The sequence below is a fragment of the Anser cygnoides genome, chromosome 4 (assembly GCF_040182565.1).
Source record: "Anser cygnoides isolate HZ-2024a breed goose chromosome 4, Taihu_goose_T2T_genome, whole genome shotgun sequence".
Taxonomy (NCBI): Eukaryota; Metazoa; Chordata; class Aves; order Anseriformes; family Anatidae; genus Anser; species Anser cygnoides.
Genome location: NC_089876.1, coordinates 23,070,764 through 23,095,900, shown reverse-complemented (window position 1 = coordinate 23,095,900; position 25,137 = coordinate 23,070,764). Strand labels below are relative to the sequence as shown.

At 36.1% G+C, this 25,137-nt stretch overlaps 1 long non-coding RNA gene across 1 annotated transcript; it reads left to right on the top strand.

The window, feature by feature from the left end:
- Positions 1-16,027: 16,027 nt before the first annotated feature.
- Positions 16,028-21,314, top strand: LOC106039086 (uncharacterized). The gene is made up of 3 exons (XR_010831014.1): positions 16,028-17,109; positions 18,663-18,748; positions 20,833-21,314. It is a non-coding gene; the product is annotated as an uncharacterized lncRNA (long non-coding RNA).
- Positions 21,315-25,137: the final 3,823 nt, after the last annotated feature.

Sequence of the window (25,137 nt, the reverse complement as noted above, 5' to 3'; positions counted from 1 at the left end):
CTGTTTGCCTTTTTAAATTATTTTAGTTCAGTGACTTAATGATCCTATAATACGTGTTGTGCTTGGTAATAAAGAATGCAATTTCTTGCAAATTATACCTTTGGTTACATAAACAGGAAAGCTTTTTCTTTCAAAACTTAATTTGCATTGGCTTGTCCGGTACTGTGGACTACTTAAGAACTAACAGCTCAGGAAAAATTGAGGTTTGCTGTATGTATGAGTTTTATAACTTGTCATTTTCTCTCCTATCTACATTTCCAATATGTTCCATTAAAAAGTTAACGTGTTTGTATTTGTCTAGTTTTGTTTTATAAGTCTACTCAAATTACAGCATGATTGAAATATAATTTCTTTGAACAGGCTTTAGCCATTAGCATTCAGTTTTACTGGTCTTAGCTGTTTACACTTGTGATTAGTGTCCCGCACTTAACTTTGTTTTCAGTTGTTACTGGTTGGTTGTTGTTGTTGTTGTTGTTTTGTGTGTGTGTGCGTGTGTAACTGTTTGCTTGTTCAGATTATACATTGGAATTGCTCAAGTTCATTGAATGATAAATACAGTAAATAGCATATAATAATCCCAAGGTCTTCCCAGACTACTACAGGTAGAACATGATTTCACATGAGGTTCCTCACAGGCTTTCCTTCCAGGGGAAACCAGGTTTCATGGGATATTACACAAATTTCTTGTAGGCAATTATTGACCAAGACCATGGAGTCTTGGTTAAATTGCTGAGTGAAAGAACAGTACATTTTATCCATATACAAGAGGCTGTTGGTTTAGTCCTTATCACCATTACCTTTAAAAAGTTTCTTTTTACTCAATCAGCAAAACAGAAGTTTATTACTTTTATTTCCTCACAGGTTTAAAAGAAAAATTCTTACTAACTGGACCTTTCCATGAATTTTCAATATTAGTAACTAAGTTTTGTTAGAAAGTTTATCTTCCAAGGCTTAAGTATTGATTGAGAGAAGTTAACTAATTATAAAATATTTTTAAAAGGCTTTTTACAAAGGTTTGCTTTCCTACAAACTGTTTACATCCTAGCAGTGTTAACTTGTTCTCTCTAACTTGTAGTGCTGGGATTAATACATGATGAATATTTTTTAATATCAGTCTCCAAAAAATTCCAAAGTTTCCCAATATATGAATGAATTAATTTTTTAAAAATGTAAATTTAGGATACTTACTTAGGATACTATCAGAATTTGTCAAAACAACCTGGCAACATTAGGCAAAATACTTCTTTTGAAATTCAGCAGCCATATATATCTTGCTTACTTGAATAATATAACCTTGATTTGTTATGGCCAATGATGAAGATGTTGTTATGGAGTATTTGACAGTCCTGTACTTAGCTGTTAGTTTATCTCTAGCTGAGTCTTTTGTGACCATTTCCTCTTTCTCCTAACTCCTGCTGACATTAGGCATTGTTTTAAAATTCCAAATGTACAGTAAGAGATTTATTTTTAAAATCTTTTTTAAAAAAATAAAGACAGTCTCCTATTTAACATCATTATTTACAAAAGCTTCCCGTACTAAATGATTTTGGCGAGGGTTTTGATAAAATAGGGATTGGATGACACTAATTAATTCTGCAGTAACTAAGTACTTTAAAATAATTTTCTCTATCAATTGGGTTAAGGTGATCAAGTGAATATTTCAACTGGATTCAAATTAAGGCCAGAAGTCATTGGTAAGAAATTGCACCAATGCCATCAGACCTCTGTCTTGCTGAGGATTTCCAAGATAAATGTTCTCTCCACGGTTTCATCATTTATTTATTTATTTATTTATTTATTTATTTATTTATCTTGAGTTATTAAAGAGCTGTTTTGAGCTACAAAGTGTAGCTCAAAAAAAAAACCAGAATTTAGCAGTTTCTCTGATTCCCTTCCAGCCTGTGGATGCTGTAGTCCAGGCTTAGACCTTGGTGGTGGGTGGTGTGTATCTCATCATGCATTATTTTCTGACTCCTAATAATTATTTCACTGCTGTAGCTTTCAGAAAAAATATAGAACTAAACTGAACTACAGAGTTCTACAATTAGTCTGGCATGTCTAGAATACACAATTAAGATGAGAGGTAAAACTATAAAGAGAGTTTCTTCTGCTCTAAAAAGTACAAAGTGTTTTTTTCACCTTTGAGCATAGCCTCTGGCCTGTACCTGAGACCCTGCACTCCCAAGGGGTATCAAAAAGCTTATCGTATTTGTAAATGGTCTTTGTTAGAGTGACTGTTTATTGTCATACTGGGCTTTTTTAGTCAAAATTGATGAAATTTAAAGTTAAATAGTACTTATTCAAGACTCACCTAATTTCTTTCTTTAATATATTCTTCAATGAGCAGCCACACTTTAAATGGAAAACATTTATAGTCTGCTTTTACTCAACTGCACTAGACTATTGGTGTGTGAATGGTTAATGCTCTTTTTGAATGCTTACCTTAAATAGAATCTTCCTCTCCACAGGCATCAGAGGTTTCATGTGATTTGGCTTTTTTAGCTTCTCAAACCAAAAAAAAAATAAAAAAATAGGGGTGATAAAGCATGGTCAGATAAAGCATGTGGTCAGTAGTATTGTATCTCACATTTGTCACTGATCACTAATCTTGTCTGATAATGCACTTGCATCAGTTTTTTTTTTTTTTTTTTAGGGAATATTTTTCATTAAAGAAATACTTTACAAATAAAGAAACCACTTATTTCATCCACGTGTTCCTTTTCAAATTTTTGTTTCGGCTTTTTAAGTAGACATTTTAATAGACGTATACAGCACTCAATCTTTTCCTGGTTACCTTATAAGCAAAAGCAATGAATAGACATGAAACATCATTGTCGTATCTGACTTACTTGAAACTTCCCAGAACCTGGTTCCTCACTATCTTTGAAAGTATGTTTTTTTATTTATTATATAACAATAATGGTCAAATTGTGTTCTGCTGCACTCGTTCTCTCTTTTTCCTAGTTGCCACCTGTTATGAGAACCTTCTTTAACCTTGCCTGTTGTCAGCTGTTCAGAACTCAAAAATACACAGTGAAAATTAAAGGCAGGCCAGACACCTTGTCACCTCCAAAAGTACAGTATGTTGCCCACTCTTATAAATCTTGTCAGCTTCTTGGATATTGCTGCCTACCTTTCTATTCCCTGATGTATCATTAGTGAGAAGAACGCATAAAAGTGCATCCCAACTTCATGGCTATACAGGACACTATAATAAAATGACATTTTGTTTTGTTTTGTTTTTCTTTTGACTTTTCACAATTAATGAACTGTGAAAAGAAATTGCTCGGTAAATGGATGCAGCTGTATTTATGATTGGATCTTCATTAAAGGGCTAGTTTATAAACTACCTGGATTGCAGAAATCAATTCCCCCTAAACATTTATTTTTTTTAAACTATACAGATAAAATGCCAACAGGAAGAAAAAATTTGACTGCAAGCAAAACTAGGTAAGCTTTACTCTGAGAAAAAAAAAAAATCTTGTTAACGTTCTTATTTAACTCTTTAATTTTCAGACAATAATTTTAGTTTTATTTAGACGCTAAAGTCCACACCTCTATGTGATTTTAGTAACAGCTTCTGAAATACTGTATACACCAGAAACTGTTTTCTTTCCCAGAATGAGAACTGTTTGCCACAGATTTCTTGGAACAGACTGGGGTATCTAGATTTGTAGTTAAAAATTAATTGTTAATTCAAGTTCTTTTGCAATCAATTAACTCAAGATAATTGACAATTGACTAAACTACAAGAAAGTTTTAATGTGCAGACAGTGTAAAATGGCTAATGCATTTTGTGTTCCATGCATTTTATGGTATAGAAAAATGCATCATGTTGTCCCTATTTATATTGCTTTTTGATGCCAAATGTTTTCTCTTGTGTTCCCTGATGCTTGCGTGCACTTTATTTATAGTTGCAGTTCTCCAGGTTTCAGTGGAAAAGAGAAATTTCTCATCAATTTGTTGGGTGTTGCCCTAAACATTTAAAGGCGTGCGTCTTAAAAGAATTTTAAGAGTAAGAGCAAATGATCAGCAATAAAAGTTTCTAAAGAAAAGTTACACCTGCATCTTTGTGAAAAGAGTAAGGTCATTTTACTCTGATCTACAACTTGGTTCAGGCCCCCAAAGGTTAATGTCCAGTACATTAGGCATGTTATAATTGAACTGTTGAGAAACAAATTAAGATGTTAATGAACTGTCTTCCCTTTGGAAGTAAACTCTGGGTTTCTTATTACCAGCAATGCCAGCACTCTTGATCTTATTGTCTAATTGACACTTAACGGCTCTCTCTTGGTGTCTCTAATTTTACATAATTAATGTGCATGTAAAATGAACCTTGTAAATATTTTGTGCTCATATACCACATGCTGAATAGTGTAAGCAACCCACTATAGGCTGCTTATGTTTACCCCTTGTAGTTCTTGATCTCAGAACTTTACATTAACGTGGAGATGTGAGGGACAAATGTACTGGGCAGCTCACCTCCTTGAAGCATGTAACCCAGAAACAATGAAAAAAATCTAAAGAGCAAAAAGATCAGCTAGAGGTGTTGTTTGTGTTTCGCATTACCAAAGCAGTTAGGTGAATAATAAATTGCAGAATTTTCAACTGCTATATCTGACTGTTTTACAAGTATGTCCCTTGAAACTGCTTATTTTTAACAGCTAACTGCATTCAACATGGCATTTGTGGCTACTTATCAGTACAAAATTTGTCTGCACTTACAATGTCTAATTCAGTTACAAGGTATAGAATATAAGATTAAAAATAAGAAGTAGTTTTCTAGATTTTTGAAATTATACTGAGGAACTCTTGAAAGAACAAACACTTTTTTTTTTTTTTCCAGTTTTAAATAGGGGCTGAGTTTCCAAAAAAAATGAAATAAATACCATGTCACTAACCTGATATTTGTGGTATATAAGTGAATTGAGAATTTCCTTTTTTCATCTTTTCTAGACAACTTTACCCTGTGGTGCAGGTTGCTGGCTTCAAACTATCATATCTGATAACTGTGATTATTATTTTTGTTTTCTTCCCAGCTATTTCTTTGTTTTTATTTCTGCTCCCCTTGTAATACTGAGTGAGCTTATAGAACTTTCAGTGAGACAGGTCAGGGTAGCTCAGCCCTTGCTCACAGAAAATAGGTACGGTAAGAGTGTCTTTTTTCAGTTACATTTTTAATAAGCTCATTTCCAGCTGCTGCTTGTAATATGCAGTCTGTTTCATGGAAATCATCTTCAGTCTTCATTTTTTTCTTGCTGAAGCTGGAAAGGACTTGCTCATCAGAATTCTGTAGCAGTTCTCTTTTCAATCTCTTCATTTATCACCTGGCACTGGAAATTACATAAAGGTTGAATCTAGGTTCATGCAGCAATCTGGCAGCTAGGATGCCTTATTTTGATACATTTTTCCACACCAATTCGAATGAAACGGATTTTTAAAATAGAGGAAGAAGTCAAATAAATATGGATTCAAATTAATTCAAAAAAAACCTTGTGGAATCCTGACTATGATAAAACTGCAAGTTAAATAAATGGCAGTCTGCAGTAATATGTATTACAAAATTGAGGAACAGGGATGTCTACCAGACTTTTCTGTGCTTGTACATGTACATTTGTGAATGAAAGTACTTAGTCATTGCATTTCACTTTGCAGCCCCTCACGTACCTCTCCAAGGGTAATGTCTTTTTTTTTGCTGCTGTTATTAAATGATTTTTAAAGCCGCTGCTCTGGCCTTGTGGTTAACCTGATGGCAGGTTTCCTGTCCAAGCTACATGGATTGTGTTCCCATGGAATGTCAACCTGACCTTCAGTACTAGCTCCATTTTCCCCCTTTTCCAGGTTCTTTTCCTGTAGGACTACAGGAAGGAGAGGTTACTCTAGTCCCACTGGTCCATTTCTACTGTCACAACAAATTAATACCCTTTGCTCTATTCACCTTGTCTTGTGATCTTGGGACTTTTTTTTTTTTTTTTTAAATTGCCTGGAAACAGAAGTGCTGAGGTACTAACAGGCCAACTCTTGTTCTTCTCCCTGCTATCAGATTGGCTCCAAAGAGCATTTATCAGTACGGTGCTAGGTGCTATATAAATATAAATATACAAGTGATTACACAGCTGAGTTACCAAAGCATTGGCTGGAACATGATGGGGGACAAACATTAGCCATGTGTGTTGGCAAGGCCCTCTGGAGGCACTTGCTCCAGCCCGTGCTCCAGCAGGGACACGCACAGCAGGGTGCCCAGCACCACGTCCAGGCGGCTTCTGAAGGTCGCCAAGAAGGAGACTCCACAACCTCTCTGGGCAGCCTGTGCCAGGGCTCCTCACCCTTATGGCATAGAAGTGCTTCTGATGGTCAGAGGGAGCCTCCTGTGCTCCTGGTTGTGCCACTGCCTCTTGTCCTGGCACTGGGCAATACTGGAAATAGCCTGGCACAACTTTCTTTACACCCTCATTTGCCTGCATTTAGCTACATTGATAAGATACCCTCTGAGCCTCCTCTTCTCCAGGCTGAACAGTCCTAATTCTCCCAGCCTTTCCTCATAAGACAGATGCTGTAGTCCCTTAATCATTGTGTTCCTTTGTTAGACCCTTCCCAGCGTGTCCACTTCTCTCCTGTACATGTTGTTAGAACATGAAATCAGAACAGAATTTTTTTTGTTGGCCTTTGGGGACAGTAAGATAGAAGACGTGTTAACCATCCCTAACAGATTATTTTGTTACTAAGGTCTGGCGAAGAGCTGAATATATTAAGATAAATCCCTCTAGATAAATCCTCTCTTCCCATCAAATTTCCATACCTCCCAAAAGCAAAGTCTGTTTGTGAAATAGTGTAAAAGAAACTTTGTTCTACAGAAATTTGGCTTCAGTCCTCTCTGTGAAAGTTATATCCTGCCTTTAAATGTTATAGAAGAATAATTAATTAATCAGTAGTTTAATACAGAATTATTTCAATATTTTCTGAATTATATTTTAATATTTAATATTAATTTAATATTTAAAGTTTAGTGAAACATACTTAAGTAACTTGCTAAAAATGTGAATCTTCAAGGTGTTTTCTTTAAATAGGTGAATCAACACAAATAAGATGTTAAATATAGATTTAAGTTCAAAATTATTCCTGTTTACAAAAATGAAATCATGTCTTCATTATAGACATACAAGTGCTAAATAATTTGATGTCCATCAAACCCCACCCCTCAAAAAACTTTTACTATATACATACAAATGCTAAATAATTCACTAGCCCCTGGCCCCACAAAAAAACTTTGTATTTCAAATTACAGAAAATTACAGTAGCATCCTATTGAAATCAGTTCAAGAAAAAAAAGAAATGAAATTCCTAGATAAGCCTTTTTTACTTCACCCTAGCAATGTTATCTGAAGACTGGTGACAATATATTTTAAGCGGGAAAGTTGTGGGGTTTAGTTTTCCTGTTGTTGTTGTTGTGGTTTTTGGTATTTTCTTTTTTTAACTCTATTACAGTTGCCTAGGGCACATTCATCTCTTCTGGTGCCTTGCAGTGGCTGGCATAATGTGAATGAGGCTGAACATATAATAATCTAGATAGGAAATGACACTTCAGCAGGGAAAAAATAATGCCTTAGCCTTTGGAAGGCATTTTAGTGAAGGACTGAGGCTGATGTATATTGTTGTACGCTGCTTATCTGATGAATATTTTCCTTCTTTTTTTTCTGCAACTTCCTAATCTTAAATGAAGGTTTATATAAATTTATGAAAGGTGGATTTATTTTTTTTCTCTGTGTGTGGTGGTTGTTAAGATTCAACTGATTTCATCTTGAATGGTTATTTTAAAATTATTTTTCTCAACCTTACGCTGCAGAGTCCAGGATAATTGAGACATTTGGAAATTCAGGCTTTCAGCTCCTTTCCTTTTACACAGAATGTCTTGGTTTTAACTCTAGCTAACAAAGATTTTTCTAAACTCATGATGTGGGCAATCAACTCCTGCAGAGGGGAACAGAATTGTTACCTAGATTTCTCTGTTGTATATAAACAAGAACAGCTGCAGATGAATGGAGGTCACTTGCTGCTAATATGAGCCATAGCTCATAGAGTTTATCCATTTCTCACAGGTAATCTGGACACTAAACAGAGCTATTTTCTTTTTCTCTTTTTGTTTAATAATGCACCAATAGTATAAATTAATATTTCCCAACCATTGAATTTCTCTGTTCAAGAAAGGGTTAATGAATGCAATGATTCTATCAGGTTTTGAGCTAGAGGTTTTCAGCTCTTATGAAACTGTGTAGCATTATCCTTTTCCCTTTCCCCTTGACCAAACCAATAAGTAAAATAGGCTAAAAAAAAAAAAAGTGTAATACTCTATAATATTAAACTTGATAACAAAGCTGTTTAAAGTATTTTAGAAATGTACTTAGACTTATTCTTTTATATTAACACCACATTGCTTCACATGTAATCTCATCATCCCACTTACATTAGTGAATATTCCTCATGGGCAGAGAAGGTCTGTAAGCCTTAGAAATGGTAGTGCAAAATATATTGTTAGATAATTATAGTGCAAAAATGCTTGCAGATTTCCAGTCACAAGTATTGCAATGTGCATTCAGGCTATGTTCACATTTAATAAATCACAGGCATAAAATTTGTATTTTGCTACGTTGTATATGCAAAGAGGTTTTCATCTGAATTTACTTTATAAGTCATGAACAAAGGTGTGATAATGATGTCCTACCACGATTAGATGAACAGGCAAGGGTGACTCATCAATCCTGAACCCCTGTAGAAAATAACATCCTGGATAATTTCACAGTCAGAGAGAAAAATTGCACTATGTATAGTCTTTCAGCACACTTCCCTTTTAATATTTCTTTCAATATAAATTATAAAATGAGAGTTTTTCAGCAACTGGACAGTGTTGCCTTGTTAATGATGTGTGGGAAAGAGAGGAAAAACAGTTATTGACAAGTGAAGGTATGTATTCCACCATATGGATTTTAACGTTTTAATTATATTGTTCTCTTTCTTTTTATGGCAACTTTTAGTGATGATAATTTTTCAACTAATTAAAGACCAGCTGGTACTTAGCAAGCTAGGCACCCAATTAGGAATCCAGAACCTGGTAAACAACCTTTACTGCCAGCCAGCTAGTTGAATCACCTCCTGTCACTGGCATGGAAGTTTTTTTTTCTGTAGTAGTTGTTTTATAAAGGCATGTTTTAGTCATATTGACTGGCTCTGCCGAATGCTGTTCTTTGAGGCCAACACAAGGATCTGACATCACATTCACTTATTTTTTTTCAAGCCTGCAACATCTTGCAGCTTTCTTCATTTATTATTTATTTATTTATTTAGTTAGTTAGTTTACTAACAATTAAAAGACTTTTTTGGGGGGAAAAGTTTTACGGAACAATAAAACAGATATATACCCTCAATGCAGAAAGCAGTTTGCCTGCAGCAACCTCCCAATACTTAAATGATGTTATTATTTCAGATTGAGGTCTAGTTTTCCCGTGCTACTTAAACTGTACAGTCCATGTGAATACAGACCATATTTATTCTGCCTAGGACTGTGCATTAAATAAATAATCCACATACATGTTATCTTGACTCTGATTATAAAAAGTAAACACCACAGAACTTTTTAAGTCCAGCAGCAATGAAAAAGAAATATCTGTAGCTTGCCTTGATTATTTTCATTCAGTGATCAGTCTAAAATAGATGAATAATTGTGAATTTACTGGTAGAGAAAATGGGGAGAGAGAAGGAAGTCTGTAGACAACAGAATCAGTTAGGTTAGCCAAAGCTAGAAAAAGCTGAAGGTAAATTCAAGTGCAAGTCACAGTTTTTGATAACTGCAAGGTTTCATACTGAAATGAATAGTTTAAATGGTTATTTATTGCAGCAAGCCACCTTCTAGACCACCCAGGAAACAGATTTGATGTAACAAGCATCATAAGCTTCTACTTAATATACAGCCATGCTAAAAAAGACAAAAATGTTAGCATGTATCAAAGTAAAAATTAAAAAAAAAAAAAAAAAGAGTAGCTACAAAATTGACAGATTTTTTTGCAGATCTAGTGCTTGCTTAAGTAATACTGGCGGAAAAAAAGCACTGTTACCAGAGCTAAGAGTTGTACAGACATTTTACACTCATGAAACGGAAGTCTTGAGCTATCTAGGTTGAAAAAGAGGTGAAAGGAAGTGTTTGTAAAGGAACAACATGAGAATTTCAATAGACTTGATACATGAAGATTTATATTTCATAGTTTTAGTGATGAGAAATTAGTCATGTGTTCACAGCAGGCTGACAGCTCCAGATGTTAAAGTTTCCTATACAAATGATAGCCACTTGCTGTGACAGTCTCTGCTCTTTGCTTTGTTCTTGCTTTGTAGGTCTGTCAGCACAGGAGAAGAAAGGTAAGCTTCCTTCCTATAGGGGGAAAAATAGATCTTTCAGTGAAGATGCAACACAGGAAGTTTTTAAATGATTTAAAAAATAAGGCTGTATCCAGTTCTTGATGACATGAGAACTCTGCCAAAAACAATAACTCAGACTAAAAGTTTAGGAGGAATAGATGCTTCTATGAGCTATGAAAACATCCATTTGTTTTCAAAAAGCAGAGAACGTTCAGTTTGGAGAAGAATATTGCTCCTTCTGTGTGTTTCTATTGGAAATTGTAGATTCTAGTGAGAGGATTAGGAGATGTCAGAAAGTTGCAGGGACAATGACGAAGATCACAGTCACAAATGTGAAATCAGGCAAGTTTCCCAGGCTCAGATTTTCAGCTAAACGCCCATGTTACCTACAGTCCTTTCTTCCTCCTAAATTTGCTCAAGGATATTCAAGATCTACTGTAATTTTGACTCCTCACTCCTCCTCCATGTGAATGTTTAATTTCACACAGCCCTACCAGCCTCCTCTGCTAGTCTTGATCAAAGTGACAGCATTGCAAGTAGAAAAACTCCTTTTGTCTTTATCAGAAACCACCTGAACCAGGCAGCCTGTTTTGCTGTGTATAAGATTCAGGTTATCAGAACCCTGCAACATCAGTCTCCCAATTCCTTATGCTGCCTGGACTGGTATTGTAGCCTTTGTAGGTATTGTAACCTTTGCCCCTGCTGAAAGCCTAAGCTTTTACCATGCTGCTGAGTTTCTTGGAACCTTGCTTAATAACAATAGAATTGAAATAAATAATAATAATAATAATAAAATCTGTGGTAGAAAACTGTTATTGGAAATATAGTTTTCCCCTTGTGCTTTAAGTTGTTCCCATGAATCTGGGATAGCAGAGAGAGAGGTATTAACAATGGAGTATACCCCAAGCATTACACTAAATTCATGAAATTGCATTGAAAATGAATTGCTAGTTAGAAGGAACGTTGCTGATGGTTAGGATTAGATTAAAACTGAAATCAAGGTGTATTCATCAGAGCTGGCTCTGGGGTGTCTCAAAGGTTTTTTGGTAGCATTCTTTTCTGAAATATTTCTGTGAATGACATCCTTTTAACCCAACCAAAAGTATTTGAGCGTTTGTGAGACATTTGTAGTATTAGTGCTACTGAGTATTGTGAATGTTAAGCAGCTGTTTTGAAAAGTTAGATATCTTGGCTGTTTCCCAACATATATATATTTTTTTTTTCAAAGAATTGATGAGTTTTGCATACTTTATAGGTGGACTGCAAATAACAATTAATTTTGTTCCTTTTCTTTTCCTTCTGTTAATCAAGCCCAATAAAAATGTTTAAATCTGTGTTCAGTGCTTTCACTTTGAATAGCTGGTAAAAAGAACAGTCGTTGGCTATTTCAATGTATTGTTGCTACCTGATTACAAGTAAAATTGATATATTTTGTCTTTTTCCTGTATAAAGTGACTGTATAAGATTGAACACATGCATTTGTTTGACTCTGAAACAAGTGTTTAATTTTGTTATTTTTATCTATGGGCAGTCTTTCTTATTTAGGCATGAAATTTATTTTTATTATAAGTTGCATTGTGGCATTACCCAAAAATGTCAGTCTACAATACGTGGAAATAAACAGAGTGGGAAGAAACCATCAGTAATGTATATTGACAGTTGAATTCAGCATTATAGAGGAGATATAGTTGTTCTCTTGTAGAAAATTAGTTGAGTCAAATGCAGTCACTTTACTGGTATTAAGATAGTTAGCTCCTGTTGATATTTAAATACTTTTAACATGGGACTGTAAAACTGGAAGGAGCTTCTTGATTCACTAGGTCCAGTCTCTGTCTCTCCTCTGAGGCAGAGGAAAACCTTTTCCAGACTTATATTTTAAATGAGTAAGAAATTTCAGTAATGTTTTAGAGATCTTAAAATCTCCAGCAACAACATGTTTGTTGACCTGCATTTAGCTATAGGTAATCTCCAGTGCTTCCTAAGAAGTATGTTTCCTCCTGCTGCAGGAGAGCAAGAAGTGGAGGGAAATCCTGGAAAGCAGGATGTTATCTTCTGGTGTAGCTCAGAAGCGATGTTCTTCCTGATGCTGCAAACCCAAATGAGACAGCACAGTGTTCTTTGGGTGTCTTCAGCCGTTCCTCGTTGTGAAGGGGTTTACTGCTTTGTGCAGATCAATGTGGAAACAGAGGTTTGTGGTCAAACCATACGTACAGCTTGCACAGCTTTGGTTTTGCTTTCCTAGACCTGATAGAAATCATGATGCAAATTATAGAAACTGTACTTCATATGTGGAATAGTAAAAACAAAACCAAACCAAACAAAGCAACTAAGAAGCAAATAGGATTTCCACAAATATTTAATTTAACTTAATTTAATTTAGTTTTCCTCTAGCTACAAGAAGACAGGGGTCCTAGCTGCCCAAGCTGGGAATGAAGAAAGTACATTTTCATATGGAGTCCCAAATGTTAATTATTTTTCAATATCACTAGTATTTACTTTGTTGCTTGAGACAGATCTTGATGAATACACAAGTGCCTTTATTCATTATTGTTCCAGAAGAGAGCAGGGATTGACAGCCTGCAAGAGTTAAGGAGGTCGGCCTGTGTAAGATTCTGGTAATCTGTTATTAGTGCTATTTTTTTTTTTTTTTTGGCGGGGGGGGGGGGAGTGTAATGGGATATGAGATTGGCTTTAGACACTCAGCAAGCTTGTTTGAAAATATCAGTTACCCAGACCTACTATACCCACTTCTTCTTCTTGACTTACTGAACACTTCACTAGGAAATGCCTTCTTAGGAACCCTTCTTGAAAGACCTCTTAACCTGTGCTGCAATTTAGGTGTAACAACTGAGCAGATGAGCCTAAAGATTTCTCCCGTTCTATCTACTAGAACTGATGAGTGTTTGAAAGATGTACAAAATTCTTCCTTTGCTCAAGTGCACGTATTACTTCCAAGACTACAATATCTTCATGTATTTTAGGCATCTTAGTTTGGATGATGTAATTTTCATTCTTACTGTATTTCAAAGGGAACAAAGCTAAGCTAGTTCTTTATGATGCATCTCCCACAATGAAAATGAATTAAAGTAGAAGAATAGAATCAAAATAAATGTAATTTATAGCTTGGAATATAAAATTAATGGCATACATTACCAGTAATTTTATAGGATGATCTTTGATTATCTTTATTGTCATTATAGTGACACCTTTTTTGTTGCTGTTATTTAAATTATTTTTCCACAGGAGAAAAGTATTTTTGTTTTTCTTGTGATAACAGTGACTTAGTCTATTCATCTTTGATTTTCTGAAAATTTCTTTTTTTCATTTTCAAAGAAAGTTTTATGTTTTATTTTTCGGGGAAAAAAAAAAGAGGGAGGGACAACAACACCAAAAACCCTCTAAAGAATGTTTAATTGTTAGAAAAATAAAATAAAGGAAGTATGGTCTACCAAGAAAATTATTATCATGTTGCAAAGTATATCTACTAAAAAATAGAGCGGGGTGAAGGTGGGGGCGGGGGGGTGAGGCATAAGAATTTCTAACTTAAAACTTGGTGGAAGGTCAACATTTGCATTTTAATAGAAATATTTTAGCAAGTATTCTGCCATTATGAGACCATAAACTCTGTGCATTTTGGTATGAAGATAGAATGAAGGTATAAAAGGAACTATGGATTTGTGGAATTTGAAAAAGTATCATGCATTCCTAATTCTTCTTCCATCTACCAGTGGTACTAAAAGTTCATATCTGATATAAAGCAAACAAAACACCCAAGCAAATTACTAAACAGAAGTAGTCTTCTGCTTTGACGTGTATTAGTCAGAAGAAATTATCTCTTTTTAGTGGTTGCTGTTTTAACACACGTAAGTGACAAGCACTTAGGACATCTATTCAGCTGACAATAGAGCTTTGTCACTGGGATGACAAATGAAAAAGGATTGGATTAATTTAGTTATAAAGAGATTTACGTTTTACTTCATCTGACTCTTCTCCACAAGACGGATGAATTATAAATAATAATTTCTTCTGAAGCCACCATTATAGAATGAGGTTGAAAAATTCCACTCTTTGAAATATGCATCATATATCTGGCAGGTAAACCCAAAGAAAGTTCCTTCTGTTATTAACTGAACTCACAGGAGAAAACAGAGTTTATATGATACATGACCTTATTATGTTGCTGGAGCACAGGAATGCTACTACGCTGTTGAATACAACGCCTTCACCATTTTTTTTCTCTGGTACGCCTTGGCACATTTAGTGGTAGAAGGGTTGAAGTTGTCATCAATGTAAGATTCTTCAAGGTTTCATATTTTTAGAATGATAGAGAAAGATAAAGTCTAAGCTTTTCACAAAAGCCTTGGCAAAGTGTTTCACTTGTTTTCTCAACCATTGCTTTTCACGTAGTATGCATTGACTAATTTATAGTCTGGATTTTATTTAATACCACAGTTAAGCAAAATTAACTGTTGTATGCATTTAATGTTAACCTGAATGTCTGATGGGTCATTTTCTAAACATTCAGATAACACTAAAAGATCAACATAACTGTAAAAGTGCATTATAAAACACAGGATCTAGAAAGAAGTATTTCACAAGCATTAAGTCTTTACTGAAATAAAATGACAGCAAAAGATTGTGATAATAAAATTGAAAATTGTCAAATGAACTAATAACTGCGAAATATATTCTTTTGCTTTCCTAAGATGGTCAGATGTAACAGAGTGATTAAGCATGAATCTGAAATTTTCATCTGCTGGTTTTATTCTCTGGGTCAAATTCTATCTGCAGAAACCTAGATGTTTATCAGAATTTTAGAAAGCATGCCAGTCTAAAAATAGCACACTATATTAAAAATATATATGTTCAGAAAATCAAGAAATTACATCTTTGTGTGTTTTTTTTTTTTTTGTCAGTTAGTTTCAGCAATATAAATATGACTGACTCCTGTTCCAAGTTCTCTGACATATTTGCACCTTTATCTATAGTGTGTTTTTTTTCTAGTAGCAGCATTTTTATCTTTTATTGCAATGCAGTCGGTCATTCAACAACATGCATAATTGCACAGCTGGCTCCCAAATGATTGAGCTTGGTAAAAATATGCAAGCATCACAGCCTTGGCTGTGTTCATGTTGTGGTGCTGACTTTGACAGCCACAGAAGCACAGAATACAGTAAGTACCTCTAGAGGGCTCCCAAGTTATTTAAAGAGTTATAACCCTATTACTTTTCACAAAAGGTTATTTTTCTCTTACAGTGGTTTTCTTCTGGGTTTTTTATTTCCCTTCCTCCATTTTTTTTTCTTTGAGTAGTTCCATATTTATCTTTCATTAAATATTTTCAAGTCTATTTATGTACCTTTCATTAACATTTCCTCCTCTCTTCCCCTCCTGACTCCTTTTGAACATACTTAAAATCTTGATTGTCTGCTTAGGATTGTCTTAAAAGCAAAATCTGAGATCTGTTTGTTTCTGTGCAAAGAGTAAAGGGGGTGTGCTGCTCCAGGACAGCCTTTTAGGCTATGAATTCAAGGTCTCTCCCAGAGCCCTAATCATCAGCATCAAGTAAGGCATTATTTTACACATACTATCCTCATTTGTATGTCTTCTTCTTTGCTATTTGTTTTAATTTCTTTATACATGTACAGCCAGTTAAAATATAAACATTATTAGATGTATTTTTTTATGTTTCCAAAATCATAGCTTTTGAGTTCCCTATGTTGCTCTTACCCAACATGGAGTTCCCCTAATATCAGTGTGCAGTGGGAATTAGTCTTTTATATTCAAACTTTAAGGAATGGATACCTATTCTGTTGTACATGGGTGTTTGGGGTGGGAGATAAAGCTAAGCGCTGGGATTTTTTTTGTTGTTTTCGAGCTAGGTGTAACACTATGCCACCTTGCATGTGTGTAGTAACCACAGTCAGAACATCATCCTGAGAAAACTAGTATGGCTGTTGTCTGTGTTCCTGCTAAGAAATAGCTAAATAAGAAGTATAGTTTAATGCGTGTAACTGTACCTGTCAGTTTTCAAAGGTGAAAGGCAACTGCATTCTGAATGTGGTCCTTTGGGATGAAACCCTGGCTCCTCTCAAGCTGGCTGAAGTTTGAGCATTGACCTAACCAGGAACCTGATTTTGACTTCTACTTTATATGTGTCCAGAAAAGTAAGGGGAAGAGTGAAAAGTAGGCTCAGTCTAATCTATGCCAGCACGTGTACAGTGTTTTCTGCAGCTGGAATAAACAGCAAATAGAATGTGTGAAAGGTGGCTCGAAAACTGTGCAGAGGAAAAGGATCTGGGGGTGCTGATTGATGCTCGCCTGAACACAAGCCAGCAGTGTGCCCAGGTGGTCAAGAAAGTGTCCTGGTTCCAGTTAGGACAGAGTTAAGTAGCTCATAGTAGCTGGTAGGGTGCTATGTTTTGGATTAGGATGAGAAGAGTGCTGATAACATGCTGATGTTTTAATTGTTGCAGAGCAGTGTTTACACCAGGCCAAGGACTTTTCGGCTTCTCGCTCTGTCCTGCCAGCGAGCAGGCTGGGGGTGCAGCAGGAGCTGGGAGGGGACAGACCCAGGACAGCTGACCCAAACTGGCCAAAGGGGTATTCCATACCATCTGACGTCATGCTAAACAATATATAGGGGTGGCTGGCCGGGGTGGGGGGGCCGGCTGCTCGGGAATAGGCTGGGCATCGGTCAGCGGGTGGTGAGCAATTGCATTGTGCATCACTTGTTTTCTTACACATTATTATTGTTAATACTATTACCATTATCACTATTATTATTATTATTGTTATTATTATATTCCTTATATTCCTTATATTATTATATTCCTGTCTTAATAAACTGTCTTTATCTCAACTCCCCGGCTTCACTTTCCCGTTTCTCTCCCCCATCCCAGAGAGGGAGGGGGGAGGGTGAGCGAACGGCTGTGTGGTGTTTAGCTGCCAGCCAGGTTAAACCACAACAGAAAGCCAACAGCATCCTGGCTTGTATCAGGAATAGTGTAGCCAGCAGGACCAGGGAGGTGACTGTTCCGCTGTACTCTGCTCTGGTGGAGCCGCACCTCGAGTACTGTGATCAGTTTTGGGCCCCTCAGCACCAGGAGGACATCGAGGCCCTGGAACTTGTCCAGAAAAGGGCTATGGAACTGGTGAAGGACCTGGAACACAAGTCCCATGAGGAGCAGCTGAGGGAACTGGGGTTGTTTAGTCTGGAGAAGAGATGGCTCCAGGGAGACCTTATTGCTCTCTACAACTACCTGAAAGGAAGTTGTGGGGACCTGGGGGTCGGCCTCTTCTTGCAGGTAATTAGTGGTAGGACTAGAGGGAATGGCCTCAAGTTGTGCCGGGGAAGTTCAAGTTGGAAATTAGGAGACATTTCTTCTCAGAAAGAGTAGTCAGGCATTGGAACAGGTTGCCCAGGTAGGTGGAGTCACCATCCCTAGGGGTGTTTAAGGAAAGGTTGGACATGGTGCTTAGGGACATTGTTTAGTGGGTAACACTGGTAGTAGGGTGATGGTTGGACCAGATGATCTTGAAGGTCTTTTCCAACATTTATGATTCTATGATTCTATGACTAATCAGTAGGATAGGTTAATGTGGCATGTGTAATGGCACTATAGGATGGTATAGTTTAAATCAACGTATGGTATGATCAAATGCCACAGACAGCTGTATTTCAGTTGCTCCTTCAACTATATCATGTATTAAGGAAATACCTGACAACAAAAATGTCAGAGGGCTTTACTGAAACCTCTCGAGTATCCATGTGAAGTGCATGGCAAAAGCTGCCCAACAGTACTGAATGTTGATAATGAGAAAACTGAATCAAAAGTAAAGTTTGTTAAAGATGACTGTATGTCTGCAATGAAGTAGTTACTACATTGAAGCACTGAAGTAATTAATATATATTTTAATTACTTCATATATGTATGAATATGCATATACAGACATATATATGAACATGTGTATATGCACACATGTATATGCATAAATATATATGTACATATACATACCTCCCCCCTCAAAAAAAAAATAAAATCAAAAAACCTTTACCTTGCCAAAGCCATCTCTGTACAGCAAAGCACATGCTTATGTTCCATTGGCATGGAAAAACCCTTCATGAAAGAACTGAAAGTTAAATTATTTGAATGTTAGTCATTCTTACCTTCATATTTGTTTAAGCAGGATTGCCTTAATCTTAACTAAATATGATCATGCTTTAATTTAATTTAATTTAATTATATTTTATTTTTAGCATTGGCATTTTGAAAACAAGGCAATTGTTCTGAGCACACATACTTGCTTTAACAGATGAAAATGTTGATTAAGTCAACAAAGAAGGTAAGGGGAAAGAAATTTATTATTACCCATTCAAATGAGTGATGTGGACAGCACATAGACTATACATTTCAGTATGGTTTTCTGCCTTTTACAGGCCATTTTATCGTCAAAATGTGACACTGACTCAAATTGAGAATATGATCCAGTGCAAGTTTCCCAACATTTTCTATAGGATGTTTTAGCGAGTCATTCTCCACTTTGGTGTGAAAGATTTAAAGACGCAGGCATTGGTTAATTTCAAGAGAAGATTGAGCAGGACTATCTCAAAATACCAAAATGGCTACTGACAAGTAATCAAGAAATACCTGTTATTTCTGTTTATAACAGAAATTATTGTGCCACTGGAGGTCTCTGAGAAAATGGTCTGTCCAGAAGGCAATAGCTGAGGATGGTCTTGCCTAGGAGAGGTACTAGGTTATCTTTCCAGGTCCATTCTGGTGTATGTACGTCCATTCTGTATGTACGTGACACTGCTATTATATATAAAGTTTTAAAAATGAACAGGTGGCTTCAGTGGTGCTCAAAGCCAAAAGAAAGCATACCTATAACATGCAGCAAAAGCAAAAATGTTTATTTACTTGTACTTCTGGCTCATTTCTATATTATTTTTAACACTGGAAAGAAATGAGGTAAAGAAAGAGAATTACAAAAAGAAAAGTTTAAGTTTAGATAAAGAGTACCAGCAAAAATAGATGCATTATAAAATAAGTTGATGATATTAGTAAATAATTTGACAACAAGTAGCATAATATTTTCTTCTATGTTTAAAAGTAGGAAAAAATATTTTTACAAATAATTCATGAGGTACAATTTGCTTGTGAGCATCTTTAAATATTTAAAACTCCAGAGCTGCTGGCTTGCTTTGGCGGGGTACATAGGTCGTGTATTTTCTTTTGCTTTGACTTAGACAGCTTAACCTTAAGAATCATGGTTTCAGCATAATATTAATGCCAAAGCCATGATTTGTTATTGTCAGTGATTTTTTTTCACATATCTGTAAAATTATCTGTCTTTAAATATGTCTGCTGTGAACGTATGGACCAAGGCTACAAATAAAAGACATTTTGTATTTTTACTAGAAATACTGTCATGAAAATTTTTCATCTGTCCTTAGGTGCTTGACAAAGCCCATATGATTTTTTTATTTTTATTTTTTAATAAATTTTGCTGCACTTGAAGCAAATGAACTTGGCTTTCAACAGGAAGAAAGTAACTTTATCTCTTTGATATAGTTCTCGTTTTAATTTAGGTTTTTGGCTTGTGCAATAAAGACAGTGTTCATAGTATTCATAAAACACCATCCACAGATTTTTTATTTATTTATTTATTTTGCATTCAGGTGAAAGAAATAAATTTAAACAGAGATATATTTACATCTGGTTTTCTAAATATTCATATCACATTTATTATCCCATTCACTGAGGGCTTGCTACTAGGTCTGCCAAGTACCAGACATCAGAAATGATTGATGAGATACCTTTTAAGATGTAGCCAACAAATGTGAGTTCAGTGATACTACTGATTAAATTAAAAAAAAAAAAAAAAAAAAGGAAAGGAAGGAAAGAAAGGAAAAATGCATCACCAACAAGATAGAGCAGTAGTAAGGATCATATAACAACCAGAGGAATGAATAGAATATAAATAATTTGTTTCTTCCATTGGAGGCACAAAATGATTATCTCATTTACACAGGCCATCCTCTTGAACAAATCCTAATTTCTGGCCATGATCTTAGCATGTATTATTTCAAAACTGCTAAAAAACACGATGATTTAAAACAAAATTAATTCAGCATTTCAGAATGGGGTAACCTGCTTTTAGAAGTTTTAATATTATCAGTAAAGAAAGTGTTTTTTTCATGTGTCATGTTTTCCTGCAAAATGGCAAAATAGAAGAGAAAAATGGAAAGCTAAGCATTGGTTTATAAAGAGAAACTAAAACAATTTTCAGTTGAGGACAGATACAATGTAAGTAACATTTTATAGACAAAGAGAAAAACAGCTTATTTTAAAATTTTAAATTATTAATTTTTTTTTGTATGCCCAAAATAACTTATTGCTTTTAAAAATATTGAATATTTCCAGATGTCATAGGTTGACCTTGGCTGACTGCAAGATGCCCACACAGCCACTCTCTCACTCCTCCTCCTCAACAGGACAAGGACGGGAGAAAAATATAAGATGGAAAAGCTTGTTGATTGAGATAAAGACAAAGGAGATCATTAGAAATTACTATCAAGGGCAAAACAGACTCAATTTGGGAAAAAATAATGTATCATCGCCAATTAAAAACAAAGAAGAATGGTAAAAAAAAAAATAAAGTTAAATGTTTTTCTTTTGCACCCCCATCCCAGATGCAACTTCACTCCTTCAGTCCCAACTCTTCTATGTGCTCCCCCAGAGCAGTGTAGGGGAACGCAGCATGGGGGCTGCAGTCAGTCCCAAATGCTTCGTTTCTGCAGCTCTTTCACAGTCACTCTCTGCCCCTGCTCCAACGTGCGGTGCCTCCCACAGGATGCCGTCCTTCCTGAACTGATCCTGTGTGGGCTTCCCTCAGGCAGCAGCTCTTCAAGAACTGCTCCCACATGGGTCCGTACCATGGGGTCCATCCCCCAGGAGCAAACTGCTCCAGCACGGGTCCCCCACGGGTGGCAGCTCCCCCCAGACCCCCTGCTCCTGCGTGGGCTCCTCTCCACGGGCTGCAGCTCCGGCCTGGGTCCTGCTCCTGCGGGGGCTCTCCATGGGTTGCAGCCTCCTCCAGGCCACATCCACCTGCTCCAGCAGGGGCTCCTCCATGGGCTGCAGCGTGGAGATCTGCTCCGTGTGGGACCCATGGGCTGCATGGGGACAGCCTGCTCCACCAGGGGCCTCTCCACAGGCCACAGGGGAACTTCTGTTCTGGTGCCTGGAGCACCTCCTTCCCTCCTGCTGCTCTGACCCTGGTGTTCACACAGATGTTTCTATTAATAATTATTATTAATTATTATTATTATCATTATGTATTTATTTTCCCTTCCTCCTCTGTCTTCATGCCATTGTTTTGCCCTTTCTTAAATACATTTCCCAGAGGCACCACTGTGTTGGCTGCTGGGCTCAGCCCAGCCCATTGCAGCCTGCTGGATCCAACTGTGTCTGGCACTGGGCAGCACCACCCCCTTGCAGCCCCCCCACTGCCAACACCTTGGTAGTGACACCCAGTACCCCAGAATTCATGAAGGCCAACATCCATGGTGTAGGCTGAAGTGCCACTACGTAGAAGAATGTCCTCTCTAGGAAGGAAAGAGTGTTTCTAAGTTCTGAAATGATGAAACCCAAGTTGCCTTTGATGTCTGTATACAGGACAGCTAAACATAGTAGTAGTTTAGAGATATTTTCAGTCAAATTTATTCTTGCGTATTTCTTCGTTTTCTTTGGGGTTACTTAAATACTTAATGTAAAAATATATATTTAAAATTTCAGGGTGGGACTTTTTAAAATTATATTTATTAACCTGTTGCTTAATACTGTAGTATGTCACAGGTAGGTGAGAACACTGCCATATTCCATTCCATGCTTCTTCACCAGTGCTTTCCTCTGTACTTAAAGACTTAATTTTTATCCTGGTCAAACCTCAGCTGAGTGCTAAAACTTCTTGCTACCAGCCTGGCTGAGCATCAATTGGTTCTTGAGAAATGAAATGATAAGTCCTTTACCAGATAAATTTGTTCTGTTCTTGTTGGACCAGAGCTGTACTTAGTATTCTATTATTTTATGATAATTTTATACTGGATGGCTTACAGATTCAGCACAGGACACACTAAAAACTAGTGTTTCCAATTCATAATTAGAGAACAATGTGAACTATGGTAAGAGATTTAAATAAATTATTTCAAATGTGCTGCATTGCAATGTCTGTGAAATCACTTTCAGGCTCTTTAAAAGCAGCTTTTCACTGAGTTCCTATTTCGATTTCATGCAAAGCATGTTCATTTATCTATAAATGAATCCTAATGAGGAGCCTTTCAGTTTTTGTGATGTGCAAAAGATTTCTGCAGAAACCGAAACCTGCTCACATATAAATCCTTTCTTACCTTGTTTCAGTGGTGGCTCCTCTGATACCAAAAATGAATTTTTCACATCTGACTCCTCAAAGCAGTTTCTAGCTTAGTAATAATATTTCAGCACCTGCAAATGCCTTATTAGAAACACTTTCATGATTCCCCCACACTCCTGCACCAAGACTCACTTGCTGCAAAAATCTTGAGGATTTTCTCTGCAGTCAATTTTACACTGTGTAATCCAATCTATCTAGAATATTCCCATTTCTATAACAATATAGCCTGAACTTTCTGTAAGTTTTAAAATAGCTATAAGGTCTAAAATAAAATTATATTATTGGTACAGTGGGAAATATTATTCCCAGATGTATTTAAGAAATGGCACCAATCCTTTCTATAGAAGTGAACGAATTTATTTTGATTGGTGCTATATTTATACCTACTTCTGTGCTTGTGAACAGGTTGTGCATATTTTATTTAATGGTACTATAGCAATATAAGAATATAAATGAATAGGAAAACAGATATGACTGTTATTTCTATAGATTTAATTGATATTATAAATCAAGCGTAGCCTTTTATTATAGTCTACATAAAGATTTATTTCCATCTTTCTCCAAGTATTTGCATGATTCTTGATATATTTTTCATATGCTTGATGCCATTTTGAGAAATTTGACTCATTTCATTCAATGCAAGAAAAGCAAAGTCTATTGGTTTCCACAAGGTAATGAAACAACCAAAAATGAAATAAAAGAAATTATGATATATATTTATAAATGTCATTGCTTTCCTCTACGGACACATACTCCATTGATCTAGATGCTAAAACTCTGCAATATAAGTCTTCGTGCAGGTATATAACTCCTGCAAAGACAAGCTTCATGGTATAAACAAAGTAGCTGTTTCAAAACAGAATGTTATGACTGGTAACTGACTTTGATAAAAGACAAAAAATGCATTGAGAGGTACAGGTAAAAAACATTTTGTTGTCTGCAGTTTAGGTAGTAGAAAAACATTTTCTCTGTATCTGCCAAATCATGAAGGAATTTTAGCAAATATATTTAAATTTTAAATGGAATTCTATCATTGAAAAAGAAACAGAGTAGCTCTGCCAAAGCATAGCAGCCCTGATAGCTACTTCATGAAAACTGTTGTTTCTTTGCAATGCAAAAAGAGATGTAAGTATCTGTGCAACTCAAACCTGAGCAAATCTACTGTCCTTTTAAAAGGACAGTCGTTTTCAAAGATTTATTCTATCACATGGATATTCCTATATTGAATTATACTTACCTCTGTGCACTTGTGTTTGTTGGTCATTTACTTTTAGGTAGAAGGTTTTACTCCCTCCATCTTTAAGAGCTATTCAGATTCTCCACTTTTCTGGAAAAAAAAATGGCTCATAAATAAAGTGATTAGGATCACACTGTCACAGCCAGATTGTTAAAGAAAAGAATGGTTGCTACTAACTTTTCTGAGTGGATTCATGCACCTGTTAGTAGTAAATACATCTTGACCTGGACTGAAGTACCTTTGTGGTGCTATCATATGGTGCTAAAGCTACAGGGAACATTATGATTTCAGATGACCAGTTGTTTCCAGTTTGGCTAGCAAGAAGTCATTTTTTCATTGTATAGGTCACTGCAGAATCCATTTTTGTGTGTACAAGGTTATGATGAATATAGCAAGGATCATTCCCCATCTCCTAAGCCCAGCTGTAGCTACAGTCTTGTAGCTTTATTACATTTCCTTGTCAGAGAGAGACCTGGGCATGCTTTTGCCTCTCGGTTCTCTACTTTTGCACAAAAAGCCCCCTAGGAGCAGGAGCAGTAATGTGCTCTGCAGAGGTGATAGTCTGCATGATCTGTAACCTGTGGTGCTGAAGTGCTCACTGAATGACGAGAATAGATGCATCCTGGCTCTCCCTGTGCACTGCAGATTGCCCTTACACATCTCACGGTTTTAATCTCTGCTCCCAGAACTGAACTGCCAGTAATATACTACAGTGACTAATTTATTTATTTATTTTGGCACTTAAGCTATTTCATGCATATAGTTCTCTGTCACTTGCACATATTAAAGACTGTGGCAAAGTTAGGATTTCTACCTGAATTTTTAAGAATAAGATCTCAAAACTACAAATAAATTTTGTATGTATTATTTGTGTATGCATGGGATGTTCTTAAAAACAAACAAACAACAAACAAACAAACAAAAAAGCCTTCTCTTTGCCCATACCTCTTTTCATCCAAAATGAATGACAAATTTCTGAGTCTGCTGCTTGCTGGACTCATATTTAAGCATAGTAAAGTGCCACCCACTTTTTAAAAGATAGTTGCTTACTCAAGGAGTG